Source organism: Mauremys mutica, chromosome 3 (genome assembly GCF_020497125.1).
Source record: "Mauremys mutica isolate MM-2020 ecotype Southern chromosome 3, ASM2049712v1, whole genome shotgun sequence".
NCBI lineage: Eukaryota > Metazoa > Chordata > Testudines > Geoemydidae > Mauremys > Mauremys mutica.
Genome location: NC_059074.1, coordinates 130,618,399 through 130,639,943, shown reverse-complemented (window position 1 = coordinate 130,639,943; position 21,545 = coordinate 130,618,399). Strand labels below are relative to the sequence as shown.

General features: G+C 45.8%; 1 long non-coding RNA gene across 1 annotated transcript in view; it reads left to right on the top strand.

The window, feature by feature from the left end:
- Nucleotides 1-1,832: 1,832 nt before the first annotated feature.
- The window catches only part of LOC123365613, an 89,864-nt gene continuing 70,151 nt past the window's right edge, over nucleotides 1,833-21,545 (top strand). The window contains exon 1 of the long non-coding RNA XR_006577661.1: nucleotides 1,833-2,002. This is a non-coding gene — a long non-coding RNA (uncharacterized LOC123365613). The remainder of the gene's footprint in view (nucleotides 2,003-21,545) is intronic.

Genomic DNA, 21,545 nt, shown 5'->3' with positions numbered 1-21,545 from the left:
CCTGTATAACACAGGCCATTGAGTGTCACCACGTGGTTCCTCCATCAAACCCATAACATGTGACTGAGCCAGAGCATGGCTTTTGGAAAGGGATCCACATGCATTAGAGCCAGATGCTAACAGAAAATCTCTTTTTTGTAGTGATGTGGGGTTAAGGGACACAGGAAAGAAGAAAACCTCTAGTTGGGCTGAGACTAAAGTTAAAGCAGAGAAGCCAAGTTAATCAGAGCTAGGGCCCAGGACCGGCAATCAAAAAACCTGCCATTTTCTATTCCTGGCTTTGTGACCATGAGCAAGTCTCTTCACCGCTGTGTGCCTCTGTTTTCCCAATTATAAAATAGAGATAATCAAGGTTTATCCCTATTTTACAGGGTGGGAGAGTGAGACACATTTGGGGTCTGTCTACACTACAGGACTGTTGTGCATTTGTAAGCTGCTGACCTCCACATGTTGTTCAGAGCCTATGGATAACACAGCTCCTAAGCATGTATTTGTTCTTTGTTTAGCCACTGTGTAACACCAGGGCTGGATGGTCTTTTCCTGCTGTGCTGTAGAGAGCAGGTACTTGGTGCTAGGGGTCTGAAGAGGCTCTCAAGAACTAATTTTTAAAATCACATTTATCAGTGAACTGGAAGAAAATATAAAATCACTGCTGATAAAATGTGTAAGTGACAAAATACTGGCAGAGTGGTAAATAATGGTGAGGACAGGGCAGTCACACAGAGTGATCTGGATCACTTGGTAAGCTGAGACCGTTCAAAAAACCAAGTATGAACAGAGCCAAATGCAGGGTCCTATACCTAGAAACAAAGCATGCAGGCCACACCTACAGGATGGGGAACTGTATCCAGGAAAGCAGTGACTCTGACAAGGATTTAGGGGTCACACTGGGCAAGCCTCTCAACATGAGCTCCCAGTGCGGTGCTGTGGTGAACAGGGCTAAAGCCATCATTAGAGATATGAGCAGAGTAGTGAATAGGGTAGGGAGGTGACACAGCATTAGTGAGACTGAGATTGGAATACTGCAGCCAGTTTTGAAGGCCACGTTTTAAAAAGATGTTCAAAAATTGGAGATGATGCATCAAAGAGCCACAAAATGTTCTGAAGGCAGGAGAAAAAATGCCTTCTTGTGAGCTACTGAAAGAGCTCAACCTGTTTAGCTTATCAAAAGGGAAGGTCAAGAGGTGACTTCTTTGAAGTGTCTAAGTACCTTCATGGAGAGAAAATATCGGGTATTAAAGGGCTTTTTAATCTCGCAGAGAAAGGCATAACAAGACCCAGTGGCTGGAAGGTGAAAACAGACAAATTCATATTAGAAATAAGACACAAATATTTAACAGTGAGGATGATTGACCTTTGGAACAAACTACCAAAGGAAGTGGTGGATTCTCCATCTCTTGATGTCTTCTAATGAAGACTTTCTGGTATGTGCTTTGATCAAAACCAAGCTATTGTGATATACTGAGGCCTGGGATATGCAGGGGGTCAGATTAGATGCTCTAATGGTCCCTTCTCGCCTTAAAGTCTACTAATTTATGAAAAACTGAGTGTGGCATTGGGAGCAGCCTCTGATGCATTACTGTGTAGCTGCCTTGATTCCCAGACTCAACAGTCATTGAGTGGGGATATCCAGGGGAAGCAGATCAAACATCCAAAGTGGCTGACAAGGGGCAGGACATCAGCTTTGCAGGGGGTGGGTGGGGGTGGCAGTGACATCACAAAGGCCTTTTGCAGGACCTCGGCCTATTGGGCAAAGTGAATAACTTATTCAGTGGGAAGGCGGTGACCTCACAGAGAGACCCTGACATCAGCCAGGCAGGACAGAGGTGCAGGGCAGGGGCAGCCTTAGAGACTCCTGTGGCTTTGCTGCAGCAAGTCTTCTTCTCGAGGTCTCTCCTTGAGGACTGAGTGAGAATTAGGATTCACATACATGAACATGAGGATGAACCTCTTCGGAGTTGTCTCCTTTCCTACTACTGATTTTGTCATCCCTGTTTAGAAGGTAAGAGCCTCAGAGAGGTTTGGAACCTGTTCAGTATGATCCACTTGGTGCCGACTGAATTCTAGGCACAGAAATCACTAGGTTAAGGTGGCAGAATATGATTTCCTACCAAGGACTTTGTCCCTTAGAATCACTGGGGACACTGGGGTTTGTCCTTTTTGGTTTCCCTTTTCCTCTTTCCCTCCCTCCTTTCTCTTCTTCTCTTACTTCTTTTTCCCCTTTTTTCTCCTTCCATCCCTCCACCAAAGAGGTGCGTGCGTGTTGGTGGGAGCCAGGGGGGCTTGCTGTCATTGTGAGAGGCTCTCACAAAGAAGTGGGGCTGGAATAGTTCTCTGAGAGTGATCCCGTCCGGTGGTGACCTGGGCCATCCTTCGGGACATCTGGTGAGACCCTCTCAGCCTCCCATCAGTCAGAGTTTCCATGCTGATTGGCCGAGCAGGCCAGGGAGCTATTGACAGGCAGGACTCAAGTCCTTTTGTTTTCTTTCAACACCTTGCATGTAAGTCATAACCAATCAGGTATTTGATTAATATTGCTGCTTCTCGCCAATAATTGTCTCTGAGCAGTTTAGGGTGACCAGACAGCAAGTGTGAAAAATCAGGACAGGGATGGGGGGTAATAGGAGCCTATATAAGAAAAAGACTAAAAAATCGGGACTGTCCCTATAAAATTGGGACATCTGGTCACCCTAGAGCAGTTGATGATTCTAATGTTCTACTTTTTCTAAAATACTTGCTGAATAATGACTAGGAACAATTGTTGGTCTGTAGCTCCTTTGAGAGCATTTTATTCTGAGCAGTCAGGGTATCTAAAAAGGCTGGCCGGGGACAGGACATCAGCCTTGCAGGGGAGGGGTGGATGTGGCAGTGACATCACAAAGGCCTTTTGCAGGACCTCAGCCTATTGGGCAAAAGTGTTTGGGAGGCGGTGATCTCACAGACAGACCCTGACATCAGCCAGGAGGCAGGACAGAGGTGCAGGGCGGGGCAACCTCAGAGACCCCCGGGGCTTTGCTGCAGCAAGTCTCCTTCTCGAGGTTTCTCCTTGAGGACCGAGTGAGAATTAGGATTAATGTACTTGAGTGTGAGGAGGAACCTCTAGGGAGTTTTCTCCTTTCCTACTACTCATTTTGCTAAAAAACAAACATCCCTGTTTAGAAGGTAAGAGCCTCTGAGAGATTTGGAACTTGTTCAGTCTGAGCCACCTGGTGCCGACTGAATTCTAGGCACAAAAAACACTAGGTTAAGGTGGCCAGGGATGGAGCGAGGGCCCCTCCCACTGTGTAGCCACCAATGGGAATGGAAGAATACAGGCACCGAAACCGGAAAGAGAAATCTGACAAAGAAACTGCCAAGGAACAGCTGTCATAGGAAGACTGAGGGAATGGAGAAAAAGAGCTCCTCCTTCAATGTGGTGGGGGGTCTTTGGCACTGGAGGTCACTAGAGAGGAAGACAAGAGTCCACCCTAGGGTTCCATTTGCCATTAATCCCCCTTGATTCCTGGGAGCATCCAAGTCAGGTTCTTGTTCTCTTGAGACAGGAGGATGTCACAGCCAAGGTGATGCGCCAGCTCCACACTATCTGATCCTTTCACCAGGTGTCTGAGGCTCTGTAGGGGCTGTGCCTTGTAGGACACCTCTGACAGGGTGTATAACTCCATACTCAGCCAGAAGGGGTGGGATCCTACCTCACCTCCCCTGCAGAACCTGTTCAAGCTGGAGGAGGAGTTTAAAAGACAGCCTGTCGTGGGGTGTATCTACCCCCACACTAGCCCAGCAACCAAAGGGTTAATACAGGCATGGCCAGCTGCTGCTGATTGGCAGGCTAACAGCAGCTGGAGGATAAAAGGGCTGGGAAGCAGATGGGCAGGGTGGCTAAAGAGGAGTGAGCAGGCAGGAGAAAGGAGCAGGAGCCAGCAGATTGCTAGAGAGCCGCCCCGGGACAACACCCCAGAAAGGGGCAAACAGGCCAACAGACTAAAGAGCCTACAGAGGCCTGAGGGAAGGTAGGAAGGAGCTCAGGGCACTGTCAGAGTCAGCAAACCCCTGACTCTCCTTGTCTAGGTTGAGGGCCCTGAGTTGGAACCCGGTGGAGGGGCAGGCTGGCTTCCCCTACCAACTCCCTGATGTATCATTCAAGGCTGTAAAAAGGGCAAGGGCAGTTGATTATGAAATCCGCCATCCAGGGAAGAGAAAAGAGACACAGAGTGCACCACACGAACCTACTGAAGGCTTAGAAGGACCAAAAAGACCTCCTCATAATGCCCTTTTCACCAGAACCTGAGCTTGGCCCACAAGCGCCCTTAATCCATGATTCTGGCCTGATCAGAAACAGCAAATCCAACAGCTAATCAAAGACCTCCCCTTGGTGTTCTTAGCATTGTCAGAACAAACCCACCTAGCTTACCATCAAGTGGATACCATCCTGAGGGAAAAGGTCCTTGAGAATCTATGACCTATTCGGCTGTCTGTGATTTTTCCTTGCCTTCAAAGCTGGGCAGTAGGAGAGTGGTGGTCACTGGCCAGGCAGCCAGCTCGGAAATCAGCGCCAGCAGCAGCTCAGAAGGAAGGGTGGTATGGTATGATACTAACACCCTTCCTTCCACACTGTTGCAGGCGACAGCACTGCCTTTTGAGTTGGGTGGGAGCAGAAAGGCGGCCGCTGGCAGGTCACCTAGTTTGAAAGTCAGCGCGACCACCAGCAACAGTGCAGAAGGAAGGGTGGAATGATATGGTATTGCCATCCTTCCTTCTGCCCTGTTGCTGGCTGAGCCGGGCATTCTGCCAGTGGCTGCAACTCCCCAGCCATCCTGCTTGGAAGTCAGTGCTGCTGCCAGCTGCAGGCAGAAGGAAGTTTAGCATGGTATCTTATTGCCACCCGTCCTTCTGCACAACAGCTGGCAGCAGCTCTACTTTCCAAGCTGGATGGCCGGAAAGGCAGTGCCACCACCTTCACCACCAGTGCAGAAGGAAGGGTGGCGTGGTATGGTATTGCCTCACTTCCTTCTGCACCGCTGTTGGCAGTGGCACTGCTTTTCAAGCTAGGTGGCAGAGAGCAGCTGCCACTCTCCAGCCACTCAGCTCCAAAGGCAAGGAAAAATCACAGACATTTTTTCATATTTCCAAAATCCGCTCGGATGGAGATCAGAGGACTAAAGAAGAGGTCATAGCCAGAAAACCCGAACATATGGTGACCCTACTTGCGACCCTCTTGCACTAGTCTTGCCCCACCCTCTTTTGGGTCAGGATCCCCAGTTTGAGAAAGCTGCACTAGGGGATTCCTCTATAACCCTGTGGTCCAACATGGCCCATAGTTCTTGGTGGGCCATTTTGAGGGACTGTCTTGGCCTCAGCTATTCTGGGGAAGGGGAAGAGAAGCAGATGGGCTGTACAGAAACTAGCCAGAGCAGACACAGAATGCAGAGGTGTGAAAGCTTCTTTTAATTCAACAGAGATTCTCAAAGACCATAGGCGCCGACTCCGTGGTTGCTCCGGGGCTGGAGCACCCACTGGGAAAAAATGATGGTGCTTAGCACCGATCAGCAGCCCCCCATCACTTCCCCTCCTCCCTCGCTGAGCAGCGCCTCCACCTCCCTCTCTGCACCTCCCACCCGTTGCAATCAGCTATTTCTCAATGTGCTCAGGGGAGTGGGTAGAGTGGGGCAGGGCCTGAGGCAGAGCCAGGGGGTTCAAGCACTCCCTGGCACTTTGGAAAGTCAGCGCCTGTGTCAAAGACACCAGCGTACATGTGCATGTTTCAGTGCAATGCTCTGTAAGAGCTGCCTTTTGTTCTTGCATGCTGGGATCTTCAGCAGACAGCCAAGTGATTTGTTTTAGTTAAGGGTCCCCACTAATCTTCCGCAGTAAACTTCCTTGAGAAACAACTGTCTTGTTCCCAGACACACAAATCCTCAATAAGGGAGAAAGTTAATATTGTCCATTGATGTTTCCCTAAGTCGATGTTTTTGTAATGTAATTTGTAAGATGGACCTTTCTCTGTCTCTCTGATACTTATATAGGCCCCTATCATAGTGTGACTGCCTCACGCTCTTTAATATGTTTAGTGTGTAATTATTGTAGTTAATGTTTCTTAATTTCATGTTGTGTGATAACAGTATGAAAATGCTGTAGTTATGCAAAAATGTTTGCAAGTCCAGGAATTGTAGTTCTAATTGAAAAAATACAAACATAAACATCTGGAAATACTAAACGAAAGTTCCAGTACAAACCTTATCCCTGCCTGTCCCGTTATTTCCGTTTATCCTTTTTCTAGGGTGCCACCTGAAGGAACCAGGTGTTCCCTGTTGAATATGTGAATGGTACTGGGATGATCTTTTGTTGTGCAATATAACCAGCACCCATGCAACACAGATTTGGGGAATTCCAGACCTATCTTACAAAGGTGTGTACAGTAGGTGATTGTGGGTCTGTGGCCTGAATGTTCAAGGATGGACATAGAAAAAGCTACTTTGTGGCTTGCATATATCTCTCGTCAATAGTGAGAAAGGAGTGACGTTCAAGTAGGTAGCCAGTCTATCGTGGGTGATGGATGGTCTTGTGTGATATGTGACATGGTTTCTGTCCTGTCCTGTGAAGGTGGGAATATCAGTTTTGTTTCCAGTTTCTGTTTGTCCTCTGTTGGGGGAAGGGGAGAGGAAATATTGAGCCAGATTCTCTGTTGACTTCAACAGTCATGCAGCAGAGAATTTGGCCCATTATGTTCTTGATAAAAACAAATACAAATCTCATGTAGTATGTTCTGCACAGAGTTCAAGTCACCATTGCAAAGGGCACTATGACTCACCCTGGTGGTCTCTCATGTGGCTATAGGCCTTGTTGGAATAGTTTTCCCACCACCTCATAAAATAGTCTGAGAATTCTTCAGTGTTCAAACAATACACTACTTTCCCTCTCCTTTATTCTGTTGTGCACGAGAGTCCCCCTATGTTTAACTCAAATATGATCAGAGGTTTCTTCATTGTGGCATACATCAGCCAGGTCAGCTTGGTGTGATTTTTCTTTTTTCCACCCAACTGACACATCTTGCCAGATTGGTGCCTTAGGGTCTACACTAGGGAGGGGGATCGATCTAAGTTACGCAACTTCAGATATGTGAATAACGTAGCTGAAGTCGACATACTTAGATCAACTTATCATGGTGTCTTCACCGCGGTGAGTCGACTGCTGCCGCTCCCCCATTGACTCCGCCTGTGCCTCTCGTGGCGGTGGAGTACAGGAGTCGACAGGAGAGCGCTTGGGGATCGGTTTATTGCGTCTAGACTAGACACGATAAATCGATCCCCGCTGGATCGATCGCTGCCCGCCGATCCAGCGAGTAGTGTAGACATACCCTAAGGCACTGTATAGACAAGAGGGGTGTACATTTTAGTGTGCACTAGCATACTGCCCCAAATGGATCCTGTTGGCATTTGCTAAAAGTTCCCTAATGACGTCCCATTGCAAACAGTACTATGATAACGCACACAAGGGAACTTTTAGTGCCTGTCAGCAGGGTCCACACAGGCCAGTTAGTGTGCAACATGCTAGTGAGCAATAGAATTTACACACCATGTAGACAAGCCCTCAGTGTAGCCAGCTAATCAAATGTAGGGCTTTATAGTCAGGATGATGCACAGAGAATTTAACACCCTGTACCTTTTTGCTTTTTATTTTAACAATAATAGTATGAAGAAATTACATTACATGATGGGGTCCAGAGAACTGTATTTACTAAATATACACACCATGCAAGGCCTCATTACATATACACACTGCCCGGGTGCCCAACTCTGAAGGCAGCACTGTCCACCAGCACCAGCAGAGAAGTAAGGGTGGCAATACCGCAGCCCCCTAATACACTTGCAAACCCTTTTGGGTCTAGGCCCCTACTTTGAGAAATGCTGCATCTAGAATAATGTCTCTATCTGTTGTAGCTACATAAGCAACATCTTACTGCTGTGTAGCGGTAGGGTCACTTGTAGTGGAAACAGGGACACGCAGCTCACTGGTACTGTATTGTAGAGTTGGTATTTTCAATAGATATCACTGGTATAGAAATCCTGCAGAACTTGTAAACCAGATTTTGAGCACATACTTTCGCCATGACATGTTCAATGCCACTCCATCCAATAAGACAGAGGACAAGTCATCTGTGATGTAAACACTCGAGGTTGTCATGAATTATCTCGCTAGTCTCTTACTGAGACTTTTCCTCCCATTTGAAAACTGCACAGCTGGCTGAGACTATTTATGGCTATTGAATTACGCTGTTTCTTAAGAATGTCTCTTTGTAGATTAAGTTTTAACAAGTTCAGGTCAGACTTTAAACTACATCCCATAAACAACATCACTGATGTCTGATGGGCAGAAGAATTTGTGGGTGTGAGCTAACAGTATATGTAGAAAACAATACTTGTCAGGGTTCCCTCCCCACTCTGAACTCTGGGGTACAGATGTGGGGACCCAAATGAAAGACCCCTTAAGCTTATTTCTACCAGCTTAGGTTAAAACTTTCCCAAGGCACAAATCCTTTCCTTGTCTCTGGATGGTAATGCTGCCACCACCAAGTGATTTAGATAAAAATCCAGGAAAAAGGGCCACTTGGAGTCCCTGTTTCCCCAAAATATTCCTCCTTCACCCCCTTTCCTGGGGAGGCTTGAGAATAATATCCTCACCAAATGGTACAATGTGAGCACAGACCAAATCCCTGGGTTTTTAGGACACTGAAAATCAATCAGGTGCTTAAAAGAAGAATTTTAGTTAGGAAAAAAAAGTAAAAGAATCACACATGCAAAATCAGGATGGAAGGTAACTTTACAGGGTAAATAAAAAGATTTAAAACACAGAGGATTCCCCTCTAGGCTTAGCTTGAAAGTTACAAAAAACAGGAATAAAACTCCCTCTTAGCATAGGGAAAATTCACAAGCTAAAACAAAAGATAATCTAACGCATTTCCTTGCCTTTACTTACAACTTTTGTAATCTTAGATGCTTATTTCAGGTAGGTTTTTAGGAGATGTTTTTTCCTGCCTGGTCCCTCTCTCATCCAGAGAGAGAACAAACAAAGAGATCACAAACAAAACCTCTCCCCCTCAGATTTGAAAGTATCTTCTTTTCTTATTGGTCCTTTTGGTCAGGTGCCAACCAGGTTATTTGAGCTTCTTAACCCCTTACAGGTAAAGGAGGGATTTTATGCTACCCTTAGCTGTATGTTTATGACAATACTCCGTAACTTTGCCATAGCTGCTTCTTTTCCTTCTTGAGATAAATGTCTCGAATGCAAGCTGTCTCGAATGAAACCCTCAAGTTTGGGAGCAAGCTTTACAATTCACACCTGCACCCTAATTTCATGTGTGAACCCTAGTAAAATCAACGCCACCTCTGCCTCGGTAGCTTGGGACGTGTGGTATCCGGATCCAGGTCTGAACTTTGCAGCTCAGTCAGGGCTCCCTGTCCTGACCCTCCCCATGGGAAGCCCACACAAGCATATTCAAGTTAAGTACAACTGTTTGGGAGGAATGCTTTGCCCTATATTTTCCAAAGTGGCGTTCAGAGATTTACGTGGTGTTCACATACAGAGATAGGACCACAAGTAATGGGATTTGGTACAGAACTCCCCATGTACTGCTATAACATTTTTAGTCCTAATCTGACCATTAACTGATGCTTAATTAATTATTATGGAACACCAATGAGAACACTCGAGATCCATGTGAATTCAATACCAAATGCATTCATCATGCTGGTTTATGCACTGTGCTTGCTCATTCATTTAGTATTCATGTGGGCGACAAATTTCTTCCAGGATTATGCTAATACATTTAGCATCTGTGAAGTGGTACAAAAAAGGGGTCCATTCACAGAAGTCAGAGATAGAATGACCCACTAAGTCTTGTCCCTTCCCCCCCCTAACATCCCCCCAACACTACTGCAGGAGTGTTCCTTATTCTCTAGGGCAGTGGTCTCCAACCTTTTTACTCCCAAGATCACTTTTTGAATTTAAGGGCAACCCAGGATCTACCCTGCCCCGCTTCCCTGAGGCCCCGTCCCTTCCCCAAAGCCCCACCCCACTCACTCCATCCTCTCCTCTCTCCGTTGCTTGCTCTCCCACACCCTCACTTTCACCAGGCTGGGTAGGGGGTTGAGGTGCAGGAGGGGTGAGGGGTACAAGCTCTAGGAGGGAGTTTGGGTGCAGGAGGGAGCTCTGGACTGGGGCAGAGTGTTGGGGTGCAGGAGGGGGTGCATAGTGATATGTGAGATAAGGCTCTTGCCATGTCTACATCCCAATATTTTTTTTAACTCAAGGCAATGTTGAAATGTTATACACTGGAAACATCCTCCTTCCTTTAGAGCGTGCTTCACCGTGAGAGAGCCATGCACTAGTGTGACTTGCTGAAAACGAGCTAACAGCTTGAAGATGTTTTTCAAGGAGAGTAGTGGTCACTGTCTCAGCTGGTAATGTGTGGGGAGCTGAAAGCAAACAGACAGCTGGGGAGGGACCCACCGCGGAGACCTTTCAGCAACCACACTGTAATGTGAGGAAGTGTTAGGTGGGAAATGTGAAGCATTAGGCAGTCTAACTACAAAATTTGTGCTTCACGGGCGTGCCTGAGCTTTCCAGGACAGAACCAAAATCTTGTCCTCTTAAACAACCTCCATGGTCAAAGGGCCAGAAAGAGAGGTTCCATGAGAAGTCTGTGCAAAAAAATCTGCAGGGAAATCTGGGTCTCTCCCTGTAGGTATCGGGACTTCTGCATGAATATACAGCTCTTCTGTTCTGCTCTCTCTCTTTCTTAGGGTTTTTTACTGCTGCCCATCTGAGCACCTTGTAAAATTGGTAGCAGTATCAAAGTCCTCAGGGCACTTCATGGAGTCTCTGGCACTTCCTCTTTTTCAGGATCAAACTGCTTAGGGTAGTTTGTGGGGTTTTTTGGTAGGGGTTTATGGGCTGAAAGGGGGTGTAACCCCTTGGCACAGTATTGCTAACTGATGATTTTATTGCAATATTTTGTGTTTTTTCTTAAAGTCCCTAGCTCTTGGAGTCATGTGGTTACATGAGACTCTCAAGGTTCGTTTAAATAAAGGGAAATGTCTAGCTCTTGCAGTTGTGGAGAAAAGCTTGAGAACGTGATCCCTAAAGGCTCAAAACCCAGAAGGTAGAAAGAACCCAACACTTGCTGTTTGTTAACATTTCCTGCTTTTTTAGCCAATCCTATGATTTGGGGATGTGGGTTTTAAATCCTTGGGATAGGCAATAGTGCAGACAGCCCAGTTCCCTCGGGAGGCAGGAACATTGTGTTCCCTGCCCTGGGGCTGTGCATCACTAACCTCTTATCTAAAAGGAACAGAAGCTCCACAGAGGAAGTTCAGACTGCCACCAGTACCATTTTTTCTTCTTCTGGGTGCAGAGGGAACATGCCACTGAAAGCAATTGCTCCCTGGCTTCACCCCTGCCCCAATATTTCCCTCCCGCTGCCAACCGAGCCACAGCAGAGGTGAACTTAGCTTCTTGGTCTCTGAATGTCACCAGCACTGAAGTGCTGATCTGCTCATCCCCTCCCCCAGGCAGCCCTGGGTTTACACAGCTAACTGTTAGCATCTGTTAGAAGTGAACATTCATACCAGCATATGAAATCCAAGGTAGGATCCTGTAGAATTCAGGTTTTCAGCAAGAAACGACTTTCTTTCTGGATCAGATTATACACTTCCTTGAGCCCTAAGAACATACAGATGTCCCAGTGCCAGACAGCTTGCCGCTCACTGGGTTAGAGGAAATTGCCCACTTCTTTCAGTTATTTATTACAGGAGATGAGGTCCAGTGTTTTCACTCACTCCTTGTGTTCACGCACATTTGATTCACACACAGCATAAACAGAGAAGCTTGCTCATTGTGCTAGCCGACGCTACATAAACTACCAGCTTCCCCTGCTGAAAACAGGTGCATAACGCTCTAAATGTTCAGACAGAAGCTGGCACTCTTCCTGGTGCTTTGATATTACAGCATTGACACTTGTATGTGATGACAAATATATAGCCCTTTAAACTGCAGATCTCAAAGTGTTCTATGAAGTACAGTGAGTGTCATTATCACCACTTTACAGATGGGCAAACAGGCTTAGTGGTGAAATGACTCATCCAAGGATGCACAGTAGGTCAATGGCAGAACAAGAACCAGATTTCAAAACTCTTCTGTCAATTGTTTTGTCCTGTTACTGATGCCATGTTTTAAATTTGGTTTCATTCCAAATGAGAACATCACCTGCAAATTTTGAAATTCTCTCTGAAAGAAAAGTCAGAATATTTTTTGTTTTTTTGCTTGTCCAAATATTTTGATTTTTTACAAATATTATACACCATTAAACATTGAAATGAAAAGTCATTTCCAAATGAAAAATCAAAATGTTTTGCTCTGACAATGTTAAAACAGGACGTTTCAACACTGTCAGAATTTTTTCCCAGGCTTTTCTTGGAAATGAAATTCTGGCTAAATTGATGCTATTTTGCAAAGCATTTCCATTTTGACGGAACCGCATGCTCCAATGGAAAATGATTGTGTCAAAGTTTTTCAGATCAGCACTGATTGTATATTTCTTTTTAAATGAATTTAGTTTCCTGTGTTTATTCACGGAGTGGATACAGCCTGGGCAGCTGCAGTGCAATCTCCCACCACATTGCCTCCCCATATGCCATGCCTCAACCATGGCCTGGAGGGATCACCTCTAGCAGTAACGGGATCATGTAGTTTCCTTAGAGAAAGTCCTGAGCCAAAGTACACACTCTTGAACTTCAGGCAAGTTTGGATCCGGACCATTACATCTGGGTTTCCATGCCTGGTCAGCCCGTGGCCTCTGCTCGCGTTGCCAACAAGGGCTAATTCGTGCCAGTGAATAATTCTCGGACCAATGCTTTTTGTAGTTACACATGCTAAATGTCCTGATTTCATTTAGGACCTCAGCCAATTGCTGCAAGGATCACGATGGGGATTTTTTCCTCCTCTCTACACATCATTGTGCAATGAACTGGCTGCATTATAGGTTTTTCTGATGCAGCAGTTAGTTGGTTCAGTTGGAGGCAGGACTCTAGACGTAAGGGAACAATGGTCTGATGCTGTGTGGCAAACACTATACTCTTGTAGGAGTATAGCTATTTCAGACAAACAGCTACATCCAGAGAACATTCCAATGTCACACTTAAGCACTCAAAAGCTGAGACCTGACAAAGTTAGAGTTGTGAATACAGCCTTGACTCTTCCCTTTTGTATGTACTAATTACAGTACATCCCCAATCGTGACGATTCCTTGCTCACATGCGATTCCCGTGCACACACAAAAATCTCTGGCTCTAGTTCGGTGGTGCTTTAAACTCGAGCTGCCTGGCCCGTCAGGGGGTGTGGGCTGAAGCTCGAGTGCTGCTGATGTGTGAAGTAGTAATGCACTGGGGACTGAGCCGCTCTGGGCTGCTAATCCAATCACTCTGTGCTGTTTGAGTGTTTCGCCCTGTGGTCACTCTCATTTGAGTGAGGCTAACTCAAGAGGAGTTAACTCAAGTGCAGATGACTCGAGCTAACACTGCAGTGAAGACAAACCCATAGAAGAACAGTGGAAATTGTTCTGACATATTTGGGCCACATTATGCAGCTAAGGTAGGTTTGTAGTTAACTATCTCATCTCCCTTACAGCACCCTAAAAAGACTGTTTCATTGGTTGACAAAGAAATGTACAGCACAGTGGTGCTGACTACGTTATTAAAATACATACCTGGAACAGGATGGCTTGCCACTGACAGACTAGAGGCCTGGGGCCTGCCATCCCTAGCATACTTGAGCAGGGATTAGTTGATTCCCCTACAGTGAGCGGCAGGAAGCTCTGGAGAAGGGATTCCCAGGCAGATCAGAGTGGACTTTAGAGGCTTCTTGGAGATATTAGGTGCCAACATAATAGAATAGGCCTTGGAGTGACCTAATAAGGGGCTATATGAATGGACTGGAGGAGACTGTATTTTGAACTGTTTTGTTAATAAAACCAGACCCCAAGGAGGGGTGATATTGCATGGAAAGCCTGTGTGTGGTGTTCATTTAAGAAGCCCCTTTAAGGGGGAAAACTGAGGCAGGAGCTGCTTGCTGGCCATGCAGGGGTGCATTGTATTGGCCAGTCCCATGGCAGTACGTTAGAGAGGAGTGGCTAGGTTTTCAAAAGCATGAATGACAGTTAAATGCCCAACTCCTACTGAAAGTCAGTGCTTAACTGCCATTCAGACCTTGAAAACCTATCCGGAGATAACTTATCAATCAAGTATCAGAGGGGTAGCCGTGTTAGTCTTGATCAGTAAAAAGCAGCAAAGAGTCCTGTGGCACCTTATAGACTAACAGATGTATTGGAGCATAAGCTTTCGTGGGTGAATACCCACTTCGTCAGACGCATGACACGCGTGCATCCGACGAAGTGGGTATTCACCCATGAAAGCTCATGCTCCAATACATCTGTTAGTCTATATGGTGCCATGGGACTCTTTGTTGCTTTTTATCATATAAAAAAACTGAAGACCTCGCCCCTGCAAGCTGCTCAGTGCCAAGCAGACCACGGAGCCTGCACAGAGCCACACAGACTTCAAAGTATTTCAATAATAATTTTATTTGACTAACAATTGACTTCAAGGGGGCTCAATGCAGGGTTTCCCACATGGAGAAGCTTGCATGACTGGGACCTCAGTCAATAAAGACATTCTGCTCTGTTAAAAGAATTAAATTCTTGTAAGGCAGCATGGTGGAAAAGAGAGCCCAGTTAGGATCTGATTTTGCTGACATTTGTGATCTATTTGTTCTCTGTTGCCTGGCTCCTTCCCTCTGAAATTGTAACTTTATCACAAATGTTCTTTTTCCACATTGCAAAAAGAAAAAGAAAAAAAAGACTGGCAAAGACTTCAGTTTATTTTGTTTCATGCTATGGGTTTATTTAAAATGTATTAGATTTCCTTTTCAGAAAAAGAAACGCAACAACTGATAACGAGTGCATATGGATCCTTTCAGTTTAATGTTTTGTTTACATCGAGCGGTAGTTTGCCTGCAAAGTGTGTGTTTTAAATTACTCTGCTTTATTTTAAGCCAAATATTAACCCAGATTTGTGTGAGACAGGAGGAACTTTTTCCGGACCATATGGTGAGGATCAAATTTCATGCCCACACTGGTGGTAAAGCTTTTGGCAAATATATCCTCCCTCCTCCCCCCATACCCTTCATTGTCTTTTAATTTAGCAATCTTTAATAATAGACACTGAATTTTCAGTAACTGACAACAGAATGAATGATCAGTGTTGTAAAAATGAGTAACTTTTGTCAAAGGAAAAACACAGATAAAGGTGAGATCATCACCCCCTCTCTAGCCCCTTCACATCATGTAAAAAGGTCAGATCAGCATCAAGGGGGTCTTGAAAGCCCTATATCTGGCTGGGGAAGGATTCCCCCAGCATAAGCACTGTGGGGATGGCTGTACGTCTGTCGTCTGAAGTCCCCCTCTTACAAGTCCTGGTGTAGGGGGTATTTTGAGGGTAGGGCTGGGGATGGGAGGGGCATCATGCAGTTCTGCAGAGATTCTGGGAAGGCTGCTGTCCTTTAACCCTGAGGGATGCCTAAAAACGGGGGCCTCTCCAGCCCCTGAAGTAACTCAGGATCAGGAGGGCACAAAGATGGCTTACAACCACCTCAGCAGCCCCTCCCATTGGGCTGCAAGTTCTGCATAGAATCTCACAGAATGTTCCTTCATCACATATGTCTCTGCACCTTCTTGTGTTTGAATTGTTCTCCTTTTTAAATATTTGTCTGGGATAGGGGCTGATACTACAAACACGTGTGCCTGTGAGTAAGCTTGCCCAGATGAGTGAAGTTATTTGCATCAATAAGTGTCTGAAGGATTGAGGTCCTACTTAACTTATAAATTCACTGAAGCAGGAACTGTCCTGAAATATCATTTATCTATACATTACCCTCTACATAATGTTAATTGTTACCACGGTCCCACTGTTGATGTTAATTAGGGTGACCAGGGTGTCCCTGATTTTACGGGGACAGTCCTGATATTTGGAGTTTTAGGGGTTGAGGCTAGCCTAAACTTAAAATGAATCTGAATGTTACTTGCTCGGTTCATCTCTAACTCCTTTTAGGCTAAGGTTTCTCAAACTGGGGTCGCTGCTTGTGCAGGGAAAGCCCCTGGTGGGCCGGCCAGTGTTTTTACCTGCCGCATCCGCAGGTCCGGCCGATCACAGCTCCCACTGGCCGCGGTTCACTGCTCCGGGCCAATGGGAGCTGCTGGAAGCGGCGCGGGCCGAGGGACTTACTGGCCGCCACTTCCAGCAGCCCCCATTGGCCTGGAGCAGCAAACCGTGGCCAGTGGGAGTCGTGATTGGCCAGACCTGCGGACGGAGCAGGTAAACACTCTGGCCCGGCCTGCCAGGGGCTTTCCCTACACAAGCGGCGACCCCTGTTTGAGAAACCCTGTTTTAGTCACTGCTGGCTTGTACTGCCAATCCTGTAAAGCATAAACCTTCTCTGTGGAGAATGCCCATTAAAATCAATGGAGTTCCATACATGGAAGGCTTGCAGGATTGGGCCCTGTATGTGCCTGTGTATATAGCGACTAATTGGACCATAGTGTTTGATAAAATATAGAATCCTTTGGTATAATTCTGGTCCCTCAGCATTTCACCAGGGCCGGCTCTGGCTTTTTTGCTGCCCCAAGAAAAAAACCAAAAAAACCAAAAAAAACCCCCTGCAGCGTGGCCGAAGTGGCAAAGCAGGAAAAAAACCCCCAAACCTGCAGGGCGGCCGGAGCCAGAGTGCAGGGGGACTCCCTGCACTGCAGAGGTGCCCTGGCTAGCAGGGGAGAGGGGGAGGGAATGGGGGGAGAGAGACAAGGAGGGTGGCCAGGGCTTCAGCGGGGCGCTCACCACACGGCCCCGACTGCCGTGCCGCCTGCTGGGAGGGCTCTGCGCCGCTCCGGTCGGCAGGGAGGGCTTGCTGCTGTCCTGGTACCGGCTGGGGCAGACGGAGCGCGCAGCCCGCTCCCAGCAGGGTGCTCCCCTCCGCCGTGCCACCGCCCCCTACCGGGCGGCCGGAGTAGCAAAAAAAAAAAAAAAAAGCGGCCATGCCGCCCTAGGATTGGGTGGAATGCCGCCCCATAGAATCTGCCGCCCCAAGCATGAGCTTGCTTGGCTGGTGCCTGGAGCCGGCCCTGCATTTCACATATGGGGCCAAATTCTTCTCTCAATCACTTCAATGTAAATTCAGTTTAATGTCATTCACATCAGTAAAACAGTGATAGGAATCCCCGCATGAAAAATAACAGCAGATATGACATTGTACAGCAAAAGCTTGTCACAATAGAAACCCATAAGAGTGTGTGTTGTAATGATGAAGTCACCTAAAAGATAAGGAGCACAGAGGAATTTTGTGTTTTCTTGATTGCAAAATCAGGCACAGAAGAAAAATACTAACCTGAGGGTCAGCTTCATTTTTAATAAACTCTTAATAATACTGTACAACATGCACAACACTTTAAATAACTTAGCCATTGTTGTGTATTTGGTTGTCATGGGTTTTGTTACTATGGCAACTGAGTTAGACTATTAAGGGATAGCTCAGCCGGTTTCAACCGGCTGAGTGAGCTCTCTGTTTCTGTAAATAAAATGGAGGTTTTGGTTAGCTGTCTGCTCTCTGGCCTCAAGTGATTGCTTCCTACACCGGCTGCCCCTAGGACATAACAGCCATGGGTTTGGATGTTGTGGAATGGAGAAACACATACATTAGGGACAGAATTTTTGAGGTACAAAAAGGCGGGGGAAATGACATAGGCTCTGAGATTGAGGAATATCACTTACTAGTCTCTCAACAGATTTATGGATAGTGAACAGCTCTGTGCTCACCATATTTGATTGCTGTGTTTTTGCCTCTTTTTGAAAAACAAAACTAGCTCCCTTGCCCATTGGCACCAGTCAGGTAATTATGGGTGAATTGGGAGTTTGTGATGCTATATAATAGTTCCTTGGCTGCAGTGATCACTTCATGCAGAAGGAGAGCTTCAGAAATATTCCAAAGAGAAATACTTCAGATGTTAGGATTAAAGTGACACCTATAATTCCTTCACATACATTTCCCCCCTGCTGTGTAGGGAAGCACAGACACATTAGGGAAACTACTTTTGCCGCATAGGGCCAGATTTTCAAGTGCTCAAAATGCCCAGTGGGGGACTGATTTTCAAGAAAGTTCCGTTCCCATTTAGGCAATTAAATAAGGGCCAGATTATTCTCTACAGTGCTCAGCATCCAGTCACTCATGGACAGATTATCAGAAAGGCACAGGAACCAACATGCTCTTTTGAAAATCAGGCCATTGATTTTGGTGCCGAAATGGGAGCTGAGATCTTTTGAAAATTCAGCCCATAGTTTCTAACAGATGAGTCAGAAAGGAGGAAATTTAAAGAGCTATAAACGGAGGCCAATGTACTTTCATTGGAGGGGAGAGCTGTTTAACAGTTCAGCAAGTGTAACCAGTCAAGGGGCCATATAGCCCAAAAAGTAATAGCTCCACCCTATCACTAGCGGTTACGGTGAAAGGTTCCTTTCCCAAATATTTAGGGCTATTTAGATGGAGGCTACTCCTGAACTGCCAGAGAATGTTTTAAATCCCAGGCTGGGTCCCACACTACTCAGCCCTGTCAGCTCACGGGTGGAGTCTAAGGGCATATGTAGGAGTTACTTCAGCTCTAAAACTGGGTTAATTCCCCTTGGGCACTGGCAGTATTGTGTAGTGAGTAGGGAGACTGATGAGGAGAGACTGCAGAATGCAGGAGATGGGGCGCTCCTGTGTAAGGGAGGTTTGTTTCAGGTGCAGCACTGCTGTGTGGATATGACTTGAGATCCTGTACTCAGTATTTATTATTAAATGTCCATCTGTCAAATTATCATGCCTCCTTTTGAAGTCACACATTCTAGAAGAAGGAGGTTGAAACCGTAGACATCTCTGTACAATTTTTTTTGTATATCACTCTCCAAAGCCTATTCAAGCAGAAATAGATTTGCATTACAAAGGATGAGATGTCTTTGTTCTTATACCTGAACTCCCTTCCTTTATAATGATGGTCAAATAAAAACACTGGCCCAGATTCAGTATTTGTTTGTTACAATAGGGAAGAATTTGCCCCATTGGGTATCACTTTACATTCTGTATCTATTCAGTTAAAAAGTCATTTAGTTGCAGAGACGAAACTGGCCAATAGTCATCTTGGACCTGATTCTCCTCTTACTAACAGAGCTATAAATCAAGAGTAGTTCATTCAGCTTAAGCTAATGGAGTTGCACTAGAGTCAAACTGGTGTGAGATAAGGATCAGGGTCGTATCCTGAAGGTTCTGCTGTTTGAACCAAACTCCAGTATTTTGAGCTAGTGCTTTCCCAGTGCTCAGAATTCAATGAATTGTAACAAGCCCCCTGCCTCCTAAAGATAAATTTTCAATTGATCAGAAGCTTTCTAAACCTTCTAATGACCTCTCTGGAAATCTGAGTCCATCTAGATCAGGGATTTCTAACACTCATTTAGTTTTCCCAGATTTGAATTCTTTCTTTAAGAGCACAGCATACAGACGAGGCTACTCTGCTTTTTATAAATTGGGGTTCCTATTAAAAAAATTCTCTTTCCCCTTCCTCCTCCTATTACACATACCCAGAATTAAAAGGCCTCCCAGCAAGGGGAGCACAAAGGTATAAGCATCTGCACTGATGCCACCAATTGAGTTAGTAGTTAAAGCTCTCCTACCCAGAAAAGAGCTTCTGGTGACTATTATGGCCTGTGGACCTGGTTTAAATGACAGCAGCAGCTGACACACAAAGACTCCATTCATTTCCTGACAGGTCCTTCGTACTTGCAGTACATGCTGTGCCTTCAGCTTAGTGCAGTGTGGAACGTATAAATCACATGGAGGCCTTGTCTCCATCCATTCACCCCCACTAACAATCATACAACAGGGCAATCCTGAGCGGCCTGATTTGCCGTGTTTACACTGGAGTTGCTTTGAATATGGCTCTTGCATATGCTATGGCTGCGTTTCAGTGTCTGCCATGCCCTAGAAGTCTGCTTGGATCCTCTTCTGCATTGGCTTTTTCTGTATTGGTTTTTTCCTTCTACACTTATTCTTGGATGGCTATTGCTACAGCTGCTATCTCATAGAATTCTAACCTCCTCACTGACCTCCAGGTACTAACAATGACGCTGTATTATATAAAGATTGCCTATGTGAACACCTTCTCTGACAGACCCTCTCATTTCCTGTGCAGCTCAGATTCTGGTGTTGCATCTGTGCATCTCCATTTGCAGCACACAACTCACGCAGCTGATTACAGGACCTCAGTTAGAGCAGGCAAACTCACTTTGTCAAACTTATTCTCATGTTGTGGGTTTGAAAGTTTGATTCAATGTAACTGGGCTTGATTCCTGCCTAGGAAAGGAAAAAAAGGCAAAGAGAGATTGACGCAGAGTAGTTCTTGTCCCAGCCAACCGTTCTACTCATTCATCATGACAGAAAGATGGCAATGAAGGGATCTCTTCTTTCCTGTGTGTGTGTGTGTTTGTAATTCACATCAACATCAGTCTGAGTGTTGCATGCCCACTGTGGGGCGAACAGGACTCTGTGTAGATGATACATCTTCCACTGAAAAACTCGGGGAGAGATTATCGTATTCCCTGTATGGGAGATAGAGACAGGAGCTATAGAATCTACTGCAAACTCAAAATTCAGGCCTGGTTCACTAGCAAGTTTGCAAAACTCTTGATGAACTCGGGCTGGTTTAAGGTTTCTGATGGAAATAAGATGAAACTTGGAAGTTTTGGCTGTTTTGGGTTTTGTGGGTTGTAGTGTAGAGGGAACAGTGGTGCTCACTGTGTGCTATGTTGCAGAAGCTGCCAGAAAGCAGTCAGAGCAGCAGTATGTAGGTAACTAGGGTATGCATATTTGTGTTTATTTGTTAAACATGGATATTTGGGACCCAGTTGTGCCTGTGTGGTTTCTTCATATTAATTTGTGTAAAGAACAGGTGACATAGGGGTTCCTCGAACATGAATCTCAAAGGGAAACTTGATCAGGGGCAAATACATGGAAAGCCAAACTAGGAAACCGGCTTGCAGGAATCCCTGTGAACGCCAGCTTCCACATCTGACAGAAGCCAGAGTCGAAGGGGGTGTCTGGTTTGTTCTGTTGTTTAGTTAAAAAAAAATATGGTGAAAACGAGAGACAGTGCAGTGAAGGCACAAGAGTCTGACAGACTAACCGGCCATTATAGCTGTTGTCAACCCTCTTTAGAAACATGTTTCTACATTTCAGTCTCTTAGGTTGGTCTGGTGTCTTTATTGGAGGGCAAGTCCTCGGATTGGTGTCTCGGAACCCATTATGATCATTTCTGTTCAGTCCTGTCTAGTAGTTATTAGAGCCACTGAGTGATAAATCCAGGCTTCCCCATCAGCTCCAAGCAACAGGCAGCAAGTTGTTGTGCTGCCCTCAAAACAGAC